Source organism: Callithrix jacchus, chromosome 8 (genome assembly GCF_049354715.1).
Source record: "Callithrix jacchus isolate 240 chromosome 8, calJac240_pri, whole genome shotgun sequence".
NCBI lineage: Eukaryota > Metazoa > Chordata > Mammalia > Primates > Cebidae > Callithrix > Callithrix jacchus.
Window position 1 is genome coordinate 22,893,461 of NC_133509.1, and position 12,181 is coordinate 22,905,641.

The following is a 12,181-nucleotide window of genomic DNA, read 5'->3' on the forward strand; positions in this document are numbered from 1 at the left end:
ATCTGTGTAGAGGTCGAAGGGGGACCTGGGGCTCTCAGGATGGGATGGACTTCCCTGACACAATCGGTTGGCAGTTGCAGATAAAGCAGAGAGGAAGCGGGAGAGAGAAAAGCGAGGAGAGAGCTGGTGAGATAAGCACAGAGCAGGGGTGCTGCAGCAGCTGGGGGAGGGCTGGGCAGGGGAGGGCACAGGTGCAGGTGTGGCAAGGTTCCTGGAAAGGGGCTGGAAGGGAAAGGGAAGGAAGAAAGAGGAAGGAGCCGGAGCTTCACAGGTAGTGCCCGGGGGCTGCGACAGCCCTCTCCACCCAAACACGCTAGCCTCTCCCACGGCACCCAGGCAGTGCACCCATAGTTCAGACCCATGTTGACAACTCTCGGACTGCCCTCTACCCTGGTCACCCTGTCTTCCAATCCACTGGCCCAGGGCCACCCCTCATGTTGGGGAGCCCCACACAACAGCCACCAGGCCTGATAGAGAAGGAACACTGCCTGAACCAGGAGGGCAAAGCTAAAAGAGCTGGATGGCTCGAGGGAGTGCCCAACCCCCTTTTGTCGGGGTCCGGCACGTCTGCCAGGGGACTACTGACCTGCAGGAGTCCCCAAGACCGCCAACGTAGATGTCTCGTTCAAACTGAGGGAGAGAGTGCACGGAAGTGAAACAAAATAGAAGAGCAGAGTCTGGAGGGCTGGCTTAGGCTACGTCCAAGCAGCAATTTTATTTTTGCAATATGTTTCCTTTTATACTTTTCTGAAGTCAAAGTTGTTTACACCTAAGATGAAAGTACTTAAGTTACAGTAAGCAAGTTATGCCCACTAAGTTACACCCAGTAAGTAAGTTGATCCCATTAAGTAGGTTACGCCCAATAAAGTAGGTTACTTTCAGTAATTAGGTTACGCCCAATAGATCAATGTGAGTAAGTTACAGTCACGCCCAGTAAGCTATGGGAAGTAAGTTACAGTTACACCCAGTAAGTTACGGTAAGTAAGTTACCAAGTGTAAATACTTAAGTTAATATTTTACAATGAAGGTAACAAGGGTCCAAAATGAACACAAGCAATAAACCATAAGAAGCCGAAAGTGGACACATTGCCTCCCAAGTCCTCATATCCATAAAGTAATGTCTGTTAATTATTTAGAATAACACAGTCCCTCTCTCGGTTCCTGCTTTCCCTCAGCTCGACTCCCCCAACCAGGGATCTGTGTCTGGGCTCAAGCTCACCATATTGTGAGGCCCATTTCCCAGGGGCCTCACACGGGAGCGATCCCCACAGATTCCCTCACCCTTTGAGTGGTCAGAAAGCCCAGGACCCTCTGAAGGGACCCTGGGGGAGGTGGGGAGGGCAGGCAGCTGGATGCCAGTGGCCACAGACTTATAAGTCTAAGTGGGGACTCTCAGCTGGTCGGTTAGGGGGCGGGGGTTGCAGGTCACAAAGTTGAGGCTGGGCCCTTCCTGCAGGGAAAAGCAGAAGAGGGAGAGTCTGTGGCAGGGGAGGCGGGTTAGCTCTCTGGACAGAGCTCAGCTGGGACAGCAGTCACTGTGGTCCCTTGGCTGAGTAGGGGGTAAGAGCAACAGGCCAAGGTGCATGAGCCTGCTGGCTGGCGGTAGTGTTTCAGAGGGTCAGAGAGGGCCAGGGACCCTGTCTTCAGTCACATGACAGCATCTACACGGGACCTGGGAGGGAGGGGAGGGGGCCGTGTGTCCTGCCTGACCTGTGAGGTGTGTGCTAGAATGATCATGTGTATGGGACTCTCAAGCTTTTACCTAGATCGCCACTTGATTGCCGACAGACAAAGGAGGTGAGACCCTATCACCCTGGCTCTGCAGTGGATTGGCTCTTGGCATTCCCAGGCTGGGAGTTGGATGCCCTGCCTGGCAGCATGACTCACACTGCAGGACAGACACAGCGGGCCCAGGATGACGTTCCTAGGCCTCTGGCTCCGAGTCCAGCCCCACACACAACCCCTCCAAGCTCGCAGCCCTACACCATAAAGGACCCACTGTGTCAGCTTGGGCATAGAGCCTGTTCCACGAGCCCTAGGCTCAGCCATGGAGGCCTTGGGGCTCCCAGGGAAGAGAGGACAGCAGCACAAGGACAGAAAGCTGGAAGAGCAAGTCTGCAGCTCCAGAAGGGTGGGGCAAGGAGCCTGACTCTGAGGTCCCAGGTGTGCCCCGTGTGGAGCTGGCACAGCAGGGTGGGCACACCGTTCATGCAGCAGGGTGGGCGAGGCATGTACCTACCATGGCTGAGGCTCCTCAGGGTCACTGAGAGTGATTCAGAAAGACAGCATAAAACCAACATGGCAGCTCACAAGCATGGCTGTGGCAGGCTTGAGGGTGGGGGACACACATGCACGTGTGCACACACACACATGCCCACAAACAACACACACACACCTCCTCCCCCACCACCTCCCAGTGTCCAGCACCCTCACTGGCCGGCACGTGCCACACAGGTCTGGGGCGTGCAGCCACTCGGCACACTGAAGCACACTCCTGGGCAGAGTCACAACACAGATTCTCCCACACACAGAGTCACCAGCTCCTGGCACACTCATGCCTGGCATGCTCAGAGGACAACCTGTGCTGCTCATGGAGACAGGGCTTGCTTGCTAATGTCCAACTGTCATTTCTCCACATAAGAGCCTTCCTACTGCCCACAGCACTGAGCCCCATCAAGTCAAACTCTTCAGACTTTGAAGGTTTTCCACCCTGTGCCCGCCCTCCCACAGAGCGCTTCCTCATTTTGTCTCTGTTCCCTGCTTTGGCCAGTGGCTGTCCTCGGTGCCCACACTACACCTCTGCCCACACTGTAGCTCTTTATTCAGATACCCTCCAATTCCTCACCACATAAGCCTGTCTCAGTCATGCCCCAGACCACAGTGAAGTCAGCCTGCCTTGAGGAAGCTCCCCCAGACTGCTCTTTTCCCCAAGGCAGGGCCATGAGTTGCCAAATGTCTCCTGTGTGTCAGTGAAACTGCAGTCAGAGCAGGCATCAAACCTTACCGTAGACCTGGGCTCCAAATACCCTGAAGAGACTGAACTCACATGGGCAGTTAGCAAAGTGCCCCTACGGCCCCATCTGCAGTTAACAACGCATCCCTGTGGCCACTGTCTCCCTTGATCCCCACAACCACCCTGGGAGAAAGGCAGAAGGTCATCATTTGATAGAAGCCATGCTGAGGCTCTGGGAGGGAAAGGGACTTGCCTAGAGGCCCAGGGTGAGGCAGCATCTCTGGACTCCCAGTGCAGTGCTCTTGCCCAGTACCATGCTGCTTGCCACTACCCGTCTACACTGGTCATCAGGAGGTCACAGGGCAAGCCCCAATCCCTGCCTCATTTTGGTTTATGGGCTCTGGACCCACAGCCCTACCCTCCAGTCATCTGGAGACAAAAACAGATGCTATGGTTCCTCCTTAGAGACTGTGGCCAGTGGAAACAGGGCACACTGGGAATCGGAGTGAATGTCCTTGAAGAGGGACATGGGTCAGCAAGGCCGAGACAAAGGATGCAGCAGAACGCTCTTCCCCAGAAATCTTTGGGAGTGAAGCAGGCTTCAGCCGCTCCCATCCCTTTCCCTGTAGCCACCCCTACCACATGGGTGTAGGCCTAGTAGGGTGGGGGGTCTAAGCAGGGGTGGAGGAAAAAATCAGATTGACTATGGCCCTCAGCATCCTTCCCCAGCTGCTTCCATCCTAGCCCAGGCCTGGGAGCCATTCTTACACTCTCACGCTCGTGTGCACGCTCACACACACATCACACACCTTGATGGTCCTAAAGTCACAGCCTGGCCTCTGCTTCTGTGGGCCACTGGCCGGACACCCCCTGGGATGGCTCAAAGGAGTCAGGAGTTGGAAGTGGAAGCATTGGGGTAGCTGAAGGAAATCCACACACTCAGAGCAGATCTGGGTTCAGACTCTGACCTAAGGTAGGCTCCCCAGGGCCTAAGAGGGGAGTTGGACGGAATGGAGGATGCAGGACAGAGAGAAGAAGAAAGGAGGAGGAGTGCAACGTGTGGGCAGCTGCCCAGTGAACATAGAGGGAAATGCCATGTAAGTGCTGGACAGAAGGGGCAGGTGTGATGAGCCCCACAGCCCCCTCCCCAGAAACAACCCCCTCCGGACTCAGCCCTCCCTGGAGGGCAGGCTCCACCAGCCCTCAGCCACATGTGGTTCCAGTACCGAAGGTCCGAGTGCCTGGGATGGAGACGGTCGGTTCTGGTGGCCAGGTCCGATGCTCTGAAATCCAGCACCATTTCTCTCCAGGCCATGACCGTCCACCAGCCTCTTCCATGCATTCAGCCCCTACGCACCCGGGGACCCCTGGTGGGGTGCGAGGGCACCTGTAGGGAGAGGGCCGAAGGGGTCAGGGAAGCCCCGGCCTGGAGGGTACAGGGGCACTTCCCCCAAGGTGGACCCAGAAGGCAGAGACCCAGGGGCAGGGACCCAGGCTGAATTGGGGGCACGGTGGTGGCTTGGCACTGTGTCCTACGGCTGAACTTGGGAGACCTGCGGACCAGTCTTTTACTCCCACACTCCACTGAACTAGTTTTTGCTTTCATATGGAGTCTCACTCTGTTGCCCAGGCAGAAGTGCAGTGGTATGATCTCGGCTCACTGCAACCTCCCAGGTTCAAGTGATTCTCCTGCCTCAGCCTCACCAGTAGCTGGGATTACAGGCACCTGCCACTACACCTGGTGAAGTCTTCATTTTTAGTAGAGAAGGGGGTTTCATTATGCTTGTCAGGCTGGTCTCAAACTTCCCACCTCGAGATCCTCCCGCCTCTGCTTCCCAAAGTGCTGAAATGACAAGCATGAGCCATCGTGCCTGGCCCGCTGAACTCTTCTTGTCAAGGTCATCAGTAGCCTCGGTGCTGCTGGACCCTATGGTTATTCTCAGTTCTTCTCTTATTTAGTCTCTCAGGAGCACCTGACCTGTTGATCACTCCTTCCTCCTGGATACACTGCCTTCATTTGCACTGGTGAGAACATACTCTCCTGGTGTCCCTTCTACAGCACGGGTTTGTCCTCTTCTCTCCAGTAATCCTTAACATTAGCGTGACCACAGCAGAGTGGTCTTGTCTTTTGTATCCATAGTCCTCTGATGGTCTCATCCAGACAAATGACTTCCAATACCACTCATGCTAGTAATGCCCAATTTTTTAAATCTCCAACCCTTTTAAAAACACTCCTAACTTGGCTGGGCATGGTAGCTCACACCTGTAATCTCAGCACTTTGGGAGGCCAAGGCAGGTGGATCACCTGAGGTCAGGAGTTCAAGACCAGCCTGGCCAATATGGTGAAACCTCATCTCTACTAAAAATACAAAAATGAGTTGGGCTTGGTGGCAGGCACCTGTAGTCAAAGCTACTCAGGAGGCTGAGGCAGGAGAATCACTTGAACCCAGGAGGCAGAGGTTGCAGTGAGCCAGGATTGCATCATTGCACTCCAGCCTGGGCAACAGAGCCAGACAGGATTTCAAATAACAACCACCAAAAAAAAACAAAAACAAAAACAAAAACCTCCCAACTCAATATATATTTATCCTGGACGTCTCCCCTCAGAAGTCTAATGGCTGCCTCCAACCCAACATGTCCCAAATTAAATTTATGAGCCGGGCATGGTGGCTTATGTTTATAATCCCAGCACTTGGGAGGCTGAGGTAGGAGAATTGCTTGAGCCCAGGAGTTCAAGACCAGCCTTGACAACATAGTGAGACCCCCATCTCTACAAAAAGTTTAAAAATTAGTGGTTGGGCGCAGTGGCTCATGCCTATAATCCCAGCACTTTGGGAGGCTGAGGTGGATGAATCACTCGAGGTCAGGAGTTCGAGACCAGCCTGGCCAACATGACAAAACCTGGTCTCTACTAAAAATACAAAAATTAGCCGGGCATGGTGACCAGCACCTGTAATCCCAGCTACTTGAGAGGCTGAGGCAAGGAGAATTGCTTGGACCTAGGAGGCGGAGGCTGCAGTGAGCCAACATCGTACCACTGCACTCCATCATAGGCGACAGAGCGAGACTCTGTCTCAAAAAAGAGTAATAATAAAATAAAAAATAGGTGAGACACGGTGGCTCACACCTGTAATCCCAGCACTTTGGGAGGCCAAGGTGGGTGGATCACAAAGTCAAGTGATCAAGACCATCCTGGCCAACATGATGAAACCCTGTTTCTACTAAAAAAAAAGAAAAAACAAAAAACAAAAATTAGCTGGGCGTGGTGGCATACACCCCGTAGTCCCAGCTACTCAAGAGGTTCGCTTGCGGCTGGGAGGTTAAGGCTGCAGTGAGCCCTGGTCATACCACTGCACAGCAGCCTGGGCAACAGGGTGAGACTCTATCTCGGAAATGAAAACGAACAAAAAACAAGTATCAGTCCTTTGCTTAAAACCCCGAAGTAACCGCTCTCAGCATAAAAGCCAAAGTCTTTTCAAGGGGCTACAAGCTCTTTAATGTCTCCCTCTCCTTCTTGCCCATTCTGCCCCAGCCGAGACAGCTTTCTGGCTCTTCTGACATGCCAGGCACAGTCCCATCTTAAGGCTTTTCCACTGTGTCCCCTTCCTGAAATGTTCTCCCCCTGGATAGCCACAGGTGGCTTAACCCCTGTAAAATAGCACCTTCTCAGTAAGACCTGCTCTGCCATACACTCCTTTGAAATGATTCCCATCCTCACCCCAAGCTCTGCTTAGTTTCTATAAGCTGCTCAGTTCTGTTTCATAACGCATCCCCTGCTAACATACACACTTTACTTATTCTTGATGTTTATGGTCTGGGAAGAAGGAAATTATCCAAGAGTCCTGCTGCAGACACATTGAGTAAGGGCTGATGATGGAAGACAGTGGGGCTGAGGGAAAATGAAGGGTAGGGATGAAGTAGAAACTAGAAGAGAATTGCATGAACATAATGAGTTATGAGTTAATATCCAGAATATGCCAAGAATACCTTCAGGCTGACTCTGAGTGCCCTGCCTAGGAGTTATCCCTGCTCCCCAAGGAGAAGAAAAAAAAAACAACTTCAAATCTATTAGATTAGGCTGGGCATCTCAAAGTGCTATAACCCCAGCACTTTGAGAGGCCAACGCAGGTGGATTGCGTGAGGTCAGAAGTTTGAGACCAGCCTGACCAACATGGTAAAATCCCATCTCTACTAAAAATACAAAAATTACCAGGTGTGGTGGTGTGGGCTTGTAGTCCCTTCTACTGGGGAGGCTGAGGCAGGAGAATCACTTGAACCCAGGAGGTGGAGGTTGCAGTGAGCCAAGATCGCACCACTGCTCTCTGGCCTGGGTGACCAACTGAGACTCCATCTTAAAAAAAAAAGACCGGACACAGTGGCTCATGCCTGTAATCCCAGCACTTTGGTGGGAGGCTGATGCTGGCGGATCACAAGGTCAGGAGTTCGAGACCACCCTGGCCAATATGTGAAACCCCATCTCTACTAAAAATACAAAAATTCACTGGGCATGGTGGCAGGCACCTGTAATCTCAGCTACTCTGGAGGCTGAGGCAGGAGAATAGCTTGAACCCAGGAGGCAGAGGTTGCAGTGGGCTGAGATTGCTCTGTTGCACTCCAGCCTGGGTGACACAGCAAGACTCCATCTCCAAAAGGAACAGAAATAAAAAAAAAAAAGAAAAAATCATTTAGATTTTTTAAAGTGAATGATCTGTAATTTTTCTGTTTGTTTTAGAGACAGGATCTTGTTCTGTTGCCCAAGCTGGAGTGCAGTGATGTGATCATGGCTCACTGCAGTCTTGAACTCCTGGCCTCAAGCGATCCTCCCCACTCTTGCCCCCAAATTCCCACCATTATAGGAATTATAGGTGCTGCCACCATACCTGTTTTTTTTTTTTTTTTTTTTGGTAGGGACTGAGTTTCACTATGTTGCCCAGGCTGGTCTTGAACTCCCAGACTTCAGTGATCCTCTTACCTTGGCCTCCCTGAGCTTTGGATTACAGGCATCAGCCACCAAGCCCAGCCTGGTGATGTAGTTCATGAGTATTTACTATACTTTATAATTTACATGCTATGTATATTATTTTCCAGCTATCGAACCATATATATACATATATATATACACACACACACACACACATGCACACATATACATATATATGTATATATATTTTTTGAGACAGGGTCTGGCTCTGTTGTGCAAGCTGGGGTGCAGCGGCACAATCATAGCTCACTGTGGCCTACAAGTCCTGGATTCAAGTGATCCTCCTCCCTCAGCCTCCCAGGTAGTCACAACTACAGGAATGCACTACCATGCCTGGCTATTTCTTTAAGATTTTTTTTTTTTTTTTTTTTTACAGAGGCGGGATCTCCTTTGGCTTTCTCTCTTTCTCCCTTTCTTTCTCCCTTTCTTTCTCTCTTTCTTTCTCTCTCTTTCTTTCTCTCTCTCTTTCCTTCCTTCCTTCCTTCCTTCCTTCTTTCTTTCTTTCTTTCTTTCTTTTGCCTAGTCTGGTCTTGAACTCCTGGCCTCAAATTATCCTCCCAATGTGACCTCACAATGCACTGGGGTTACAGGCATGAGCCACCATGCAGCCCATACAAAATCTGACTGTTATCCAGGTGCTTCCTTTGGACCTCCTAGCTACACTGCCAGTGGCAAATACTGTTTATTATTTTCCAGCATTTATGTTAATGGATTTCCCAGGTTTTACTTGTCTAGGGTAGGGTTTCTCAGCAGCACTATTGACGTTTTGGGCTGGAGAATTCTTTGTTATGGGGCTGTCTGTGCCTCGCAGGGTATTCAGCAGCATCCCCAGCCTCCGCCTGCCACACGCTAGTAACATTCCTCAGGTGTGACAGCCAAAGTGATCTCAGATATTGCCAAATGTTCCCAGGGAGACAAAGTCACCTCCAGGTGAGAACTGCTGACCTGAAAACCTCTGGAACAATGTTAGATCACGGGGATGATCCACACACTGCTCCTGACCTTACTGGGAATACCTCTAGTATCAAAGTATAGTGGTACCCGCATCCTACTGTCTGGGCTGCTATATCACTATACTGTATTAGTCCATTCTCATGCTGCTCTGAAGAAATACCCACGGCTGGGTAATTTATAAGAAAAGAGGCTTAACTGACTCACAGTTCTGCAGGGCTGGGAAGGCCTCAGGAAACACAATTATGGCAGAAAACACCTCTCCACGGAGGAGCAGGAGCGAGAAATAGAACCAAGCAAAGGGGAAAGCCTGTTATAAAACCATCAGATCTCCCGAGAACTCACTATCACGAGAACTGAGTGGGAGAAACCGCCCCCAGGATTCAATTACCTCCACCTGTTCCCACCCCACACGTGGGGATTATTACAGTTCAAGGTAAGATTTGGGTGGGACACAGCCAAACCGAATCATATCCTTCACATTAGCATACTGTATCAAAGTGTAATTTTCTTTTTCTTTGAGACAGAGTCTTGCTCTGGCTGGAGTGCAGTGGCACGATAGTTCACTGCAACCTGTGCCTTCTGAGTTCAAGCAATTCTTGTGCTTCAGCCTCCCAAGCAGCTGGAACTTCAGGTGTGAGCCAGCATGCCTGGCTAATTTTGATTTTTTTTTTTTTTTTTTTTTTTTTTTTTTTTTAGTAGAGATGGGGTTTCACCATATTGACCAGGCTGGTGTCAAACACCTGGCTTCAAGTGGTCTGGCCACTTCAACCTCCCGAAGTGCTGGGATTACAGGCATGAGCCACCTCACGCAGCCTGAATTATAATGTTCAGAATGTGAAAAGCATGACTTTCATACAAAGAATGAAGGAATATGTATAAGACATTTTCTTTCATTCATAAGGGAGTCAGCAACCGGTGAAGCTACTTCAAGGGTCCAGTGAGCTGAGAGACAGTGTCTGTAGTGCTCCAGGGAGGGCATTCTGAAATGCATTCTGACACAGAGACAAACTTGTTAATATCCTATAGGGAGGCCGGGCACGGTGGCTCACGCCTGTAATCCCAGCACTTTGGGAGGCTGCGGCGGGCAGATCACCTGAAATCAGGAGTTCAAGACCAGCCTGGCCAACATGGTGAAATACTGTCTGTACTAAAAATACGAAAATTAGCCAAGCGCGGTGTCTGGCACCTGTAGTCCCAGCTACTTGGGAGGCTGAGGCAGGAGAATTGCTTGAACCCAGGAGACATAGGCTGCAGTGAGTTGAGATCATGCTACTGCGGTCCAGCCTGGGCAACAGAGCAAGATTCTGTCTCAAAAAAAAAAAAAATTCTTATAGAGACATAAAACTTCCATCTTTGGGAGTTTTCTACTGGACAGAAATCTGTAAGTTAACATATACATATTCTCAAGTGTATTCATAACATATTGTCAAGTATATTTCCGTACATTAGTGGTTTTCAAAGCATGGTCTCAAATTGGAAGCATCAGCGCCACCTGGGAACATAGAAATGCAATGCTCAGGACCCACCTGGGTCCTGTTGAATTAGAAACTCTGGTGTAGGGCCAGCAGCCAGGCTTTCTACAAGCCCTGCAGTGACTATCATGCACACTAATGTTTGACAACCACTGCTCTAAATAGTCAAATAATCTGTAAAACAAATATCTATGAAACAATGCTTAAAGAAAAAAACACACCACAAACCTTTTTATCTTATTTCTGAATTTAAATATTTTGTCTGATGTTAAATTTGCTGTTTCATTTTCCAATTTAAGGAAGTTTTTATCTGTTCCTAATTTTCTCTTTTTAAATAAAAATGGTTTTCCAAATCTATCTATTTCTCTCTCTTTTTTTTTTTTTTGAGATGGTGTTTTCCTCTGTCGCCAGGCTGGAGTACAGTGGCACAATCTCGGCTCACTGCAACCTCCGCCTCCCGGGTTCAAGTGATTCTTCTGCCTCAGCCTCCCGAGTAGCTGGGACTATGGGCATGTGCCAAACGCCCCGCTAATTTTTGTATTTTTAGTTCACCATGTTGGCCAGGATGGTCTCGACCTCTTGACCTCGTGATCCACATGCCTCAGCCTCCCAGAGTGCTGGGATTACAGGCGTGAGCCACTGCACCTGGTCCATTTTTCTCTTCTTTATCCTACTGATAGGACAAAATGAAAGTTGAGCCATTCTTACGTGTTTTTTGTTTTGTTTTGTTTTTTGAGATGAAGTCTCACTCTGTCACCCAGGCTGCAATGCAGTAGTGCGATCTCAGCCCACTGCAACCTCCACCTCCCAGGTTCAAGCGATTCTGGTGCCTCAGCCTCCTGATTAGCTGGAATTATAGGCACCTGCCATTATGCCCTGCTTTTTTTTTTTTTTTAGCAGAGACAGGGTTTTGCCATGTTGGCCAGGCTGGTCTAGAACTCCTGATCTCAGGTGATCTGCCTGCCAGGGCCAACCAAAGTGTTAGGATTACAGGCATGAGCCACTGAACCCAGACCTTTTTTTTATTTGAAATGGTCTCATTATGTCACCCAGGTTGCAGTACAGTGGCGCCATCATGGCTCACTGCAGCCTCCATCCCCCAAGCTCAAGAGATCCTCTCGCCTCAGCCTCTTAGGTAGCTGGGACGACGGGTATGCACCAGCACAAGCGGCTAATGTTTTGTAGACACTGGGGTCTCCCTATGTTGCCCAAGCTGGTCTAGAACTTTTGGGCTCAAGTGATTCACTGGCCTTGGCCTCCCAAAGTGCTATGATTCCAGGTCTTATGTTTTTAAAATTTTTCTTTGACGTGATATAGTAACTTAACATACTGTTGTTTTCAACAGGCTAGTGTTTTTGATTTGTAAAAGAACTCTTCAGAAATGAGCTCATTTTTACCATGAATTGGGACATTCTCCATTTCTTTGTATTTTATAGAGAAGTTTAATTGTCATGGGCTCTGTCTTTTGAAAGCTTCAAAGCCTGAAACAACAAAGCCAGCTGCACCTGGTGCATGGGATAGGCATGGAATTGAGGAGAGCGTGCAAACTGCAGTCAGCCCTCTGTATTCTCAGGTTCTGGATCCTTGGATTTAACCAACTGTGCATCAAAAATATTCAAAAAAAGTAAAACAATTAAAAAAAAACAAAAATTTCAAAATACTTTTTAACAGCTATTTACAAACCGTGTACATTGCATTAGGCATTATCGCAATCTAGAGATGATTTAAAGTCTACAGAACGATGTGCATAGGTTATATGCAAGTACTATGCCACATTATATCAGGGACTCGAGCATCTGTGAATTTTGGTATCTCTGGGGT